We start from the raw sequence: 4,746 nt of genomic DNA, 5'->3' as shown, positions 1-4,746 counted from the left end.
TTCCTTGTTTGTTTCAGGCATAGTTAATTTTCTCTTTTCAATTGCTTTATTTGTCCTCACTTAATGAGATGCCCAAATAATTATGCCTGGTGTTCGGTACTTGTATCACTATTAGTTGACATAATTAAAGGCCTTGCCATTTAATTACTCTACCGAAGTGTGCCTGAAGCTTTGAAGTCTATTAACCAACTATTATTGCATAAGGCTCACAATCTAGTTTATACTATGCTAATGATTGCATAGTTTTGCCTGTTGTAGTATGTTTGTATGAAACCCTCTGCTGTTCATTATGCTCCCTAAGACTTTAATTGAGGTACAGAATGGCCAACTGCTTGCTTACTTATACGCAACGTGATGTCTAAATTTGTAACTTGTCTGTGTTTTCGACTGGGCCCCAACATCATGCTCCTCTGGTGAGCTAAGAGGGATTTTTGTATGCAGGCTACACAGACTATCTTTTTTATAATTTTTAAAATATCGCCTGCTTATGCTTCATGACATGTAACATTTTTTTTGTAAAAGTGACATGTAACATTATTGTTAGTCCTGTTTTGCCATGTAGTACAAAATAGTGTCTTGTTCGCTTCACTGTTGTAACTATATTTTTGCCCTAGTCATGTGTACTTACAGAAACATTTCAGGATGAAGTGACATCAACACAAAAATCTGCGAGCAGTGCGGCATGGCCGTTACCGAATGATTATGGATTGGAATTGGAATGTGCTGATGTTCTCGAGCATCAACTAGAGGTGGAAAGACAACATGTACATGATTGTCAACGTATAATCAACAAGTTGAGACTGGACATGCAGGTATTAGATGCAGGAGTCAAAAAAATGAAACAAGACACCGAGGTAACCATGAAGGAATTGGAGATTTTGCAGACTGAAATTTGTGCTATCTAAATCCGGCCAATCCTATTTTCTGAAGAGATTATAGTTCAAATGGAGTTAAGTTGATGCGCGTCCATGATGTATGAGCCGTATTTTCCCAGTGTATGTAATTTGTTGTTTGTGTATGCTTTATTATCACCTGTGTCGTACCATAATGCCCAGTGGGTATAATCGGCTGTAATTTCTTTATTGTATAGTGTAGGATTATTCTACCTTTCTATGCCTTGATCTCTTTGTTGTATAGTGTATGCTTTTTAGAGGTGATAGTATTGAGTAGGATAATTCTCTGAATATGCTATATCGTTCAAACGGGGGACAACTTACCCGACCATGGGCCTTCTACGTCTCGTAGGATCCATGGGCCTTCTACGTCTCGTAGGATCCATGGGCCTTCTAGGTCTCGCAGGATCCATGGGCCTTCTATGTCTCGCAGTGTCCATGGGCCTTCTACGTCTCGCAGGATCCATGGGCCTTCTACGTCACGTAGGATCCATGGGCCGCCGACTCATTTATGGGTCTTGTACTGGCCTTTAATGGGCCGTAGACGGGCCTATAATGGAAATCGTACGTTTTATTGGCTGACCATAACAGGCCGTTAATAGGCCGTATTTGGTGATGCTATGAAAATGGCCCAACAGACTAACGGACCATAAACGGGCCGACTGTAACGACGCGCTGAATTTGGCCCACAAGCAGAAAATGACAGTAACGGGCCGTAAGTAACCGAATGCTGCAAATAAGCCCAAGAATAAATGGGCTCTGAGAAGGCCGAAAGATAACAAGGGCTGTAAATGGCCCAACTGAATAACAGGCCCTTAATGGGTATAAAGCGATACACTGTTCATTACGGGCCAGTTTCACCACGGGTCGTTAATAGGCCAAGAGTTACATAGGGACTCATATGGGCCGAAAGACGTCATGGGTCATACATGGGCCAGAAGTGAAAACGGGCTGGAATCATATTGGATGGCCCAAATGACGCTACTGGGCCTAATTCGGATAGGGCGTAACGGGCCTTGGGTTAGCGGGCTGTAAATGGGCTATATGCGAACAGGCCGTTAACAGGCTTTCCATGGGCCGGGCCGTCACCTTTTGACCAAGTCAAATGGGCCGGCCTTTTCACAGGAATGGGCCTCTGTTGGGCTGTGCCACGTGTCGACGTATCATAGGCGCCCTCTATCCAATGAGTGGATGACATCTGTCCCAACAATGAGCCGACACGTGTTTCCTCCAGCCAATGATGATTTTACACATGGAAAATCCCCATTGGTCGGGGCTGTTAACGGTTTATCAGATCCAAAACCCGACCCGATAGCTTAACGGCGTTCCGTTACGGTGGATGCCACGTGTCGGTCACCCTTGATGAAAGCACTTCTGTGACGCGCGATTTATCGTCATGGAAATGGACACTTCCGTGATGATAATTTTGGTAATGTCATCGAACACTTCTATGACAGCACAGGTATGACTATCTCGATTCTGTCATAAATTTGTCATGGATGTACATGCATGACAAAAAACGCGACCTATTGTGACAAACACGTATCATCACGGAAGTGTATTTTTTTGTAGTGACTCATCATCTCGCCCGAGCATAAGTGGCACCCGATGGGGTTTTCGAAAATTCTTTTGAAAATACTTTGTCTCCATAACCATGCATATTCCCGTCCCTTTTTGCATAGCACTACTTTAGCATCCTATCTACCCCCACCGGCATAATCCTCATAAGAAGGTAGGGTTATGCACAATGCAAGTATCAACGAGGAAGTACGGTGGCAAACCATCAAAGTGGTTACCACCTCATCATGATTCCGTTGCAACAACAATATGGTGCTATATGACATGCATAAAAAGGGTTTCACAGACATGGTCAAATGGCTGCTTGCCTGGCTCAACAAAGTCTTCTGGGTCTTCAAAGTCTTCTGGTCCAACTCCTTCGTCAGCAACGCAATCTATCATCGCAAAATAATAACAAGAAAAATAAGGCAATAATAAAATAGAAAAACCAAAGTGCTCAGAAAAATGTCAACTCATTTTTGTTAATTACTAGGGTGAAAACTAAGAAGGGGAAAATTCCTAGTTTTGGATTTGGAGTAGCAGAATAGAAGAAATGGATTTTCAGAGGGGTTTAAAAATTTGAATTTGAATATGAAGAGTACATAAAAGTTGGTTGGTCATGAATGAAAGTTATATCATTAAATAGGTGGGATTTTTACAAGAATTTAGGAACTGGAATTATTTCATTTGGATTAATATTTAGTCCAGAGGAATTTTTGCAAGTTTGATAGAAAAGAAAAAGGAGAAGGGCTCTGTGCCTGCTGGGCCAGAACAGCCGCAGCGCAGCAGGCCCAGCCAGAGAGGCGGCCCAGCTCACTAGTGCACGCGTGCGCGCCAGGTTTAAACCTGACGGGCGGGGCCGAGGCGTCAGCAAGAGAGAGGGGCGATGGAGAGGAGAGGCTGATAGGCGGGGCCCACCTGTCATCCCTAACCCTGCGACAGAGGGCCGGCGGGCTCACCGGCGTTGATGCAGGGCACGGCGAGGTCGGGCGAGCGTACGGCTGGACTCAGCGTCTAGTCGCCATTCGGGTGGAGGTGGTTGCAGTCGCCGGGGTGGCCTGGTTCGCCGGCGACGAGGTCTCGTGGCGGAGGAGCTTCGGGCGTCATCGGTTCCGGCCGTTTCCGGCTGCAAAAGAAGCGAGGGAGAAAGGGGAAATGATCAGTGAGCCGCGGTGGTTCCAGATCGAGGAAGAGGAGCGGTGGAGAGGGCATGTACCCTGAGATCGACGGCGACCTGAGGCAGCGGAGCTCAAGCTCAATCTCGAGCTCGGGCTCGTCTGGAGAGGGGTGACTGGTGTAGGGGGTGATTAGGGGAGTGAGAGAGCGAGTGGTGAGGAGAGTAGGGCTCGGGGAGGCCCTTAAATAGGTGAACAGCGGGGTGCCGTGGACCCGTGCACCGGTGGGCTCCTGCTCGTCGCCACAGGGCTCGGGAGGAGCTGGCGCCATGTCTGGGGTGTTGCTGGGCGTGGACTACACCGAGGGGAGCTAAGGGAGAGAGTAGGGTAAGGCCAGAGATGCCACCCGTGTGAGGCCGCTCATTGGAGCTCCCGGGCGGCCGGGGCGCGTGCGAGGAGGGTAGCAGGAGGGAGAAGGAGGAGGGGGACCAGGCTGTGGCGTGTTGCGGACGTCGAGGAGCATCGTAGGGCGCGCTGGGGAGGCCCGAGGTGGCCGGAGGTGCTTGGCAGGGGCGGCTACAGTGCGGGAGCGCACTGTAGCACGCTCCAGAGCGCCCAAATGGCCGGCATGGCCATTTTCTCTGCAACATGGGCACGACCAAAGGTGTCTGGTGGCTCTAGGGGGGAGTAAAGAATGGGGGAGGGGCATTGGATACCCTGGGTGGGCACTAGAGTGGGGAGGGAGGTGAGAAAGGAGAAGAATGCCGCTGTCCAGAAGGGTAAATGGGGATGTTTCACCCTTCAATCATTGAGTTGAGGCCAGGGAAGAGTTACTGGAGGTGCAAGGGGACTCTGAGGGGTTGTGGTAAAAAGTTGAGCTCAAGGAGAACAGTGTTAGTGGTCAAAATGGTGATTTTTGAAAAGTGGCAGAAGGTGTTTAATAATGGTTTGGACCAGCAGATGATTTCCAACTGCCATGAGACTCCACAGGGTGAAATGACACATATAATTAGGGCCTCCCACCAATTTGAAGCTTATTTGGGCAAAGTTGCCAATGCAACTTTTGTAAACCCTAGAAATTAGCAGAAATGAACTTGTGTAGATCTAGTTGAGCAAATCACTTCCCCTTGATGAACCACTTGGTGTAGTGGCCTCATTTGGTCATGTGAACATGCTCACAA

This window comes from Triticum aestivum, chromosome 7B (genome assembly GCF_018294505.1).
Source record: "Triticum aestivum cultivar Chinese Spring chromosome 7B, IWGSC CS RefSeq v2.1, whole genome shotgun sequence".
NCBI classification, from domain to species: domain Eukaryota; kingdom Viridiplantae; phylum Streptophyta; class Magnoliopsida; order Poales; family Poaceae; genus Triticum; species Triticum aestivum.
The sequence above is the reverse complement of the archived record's forward strand: the minus strand, read 5'-3'. Positions refer to the sequence as shown.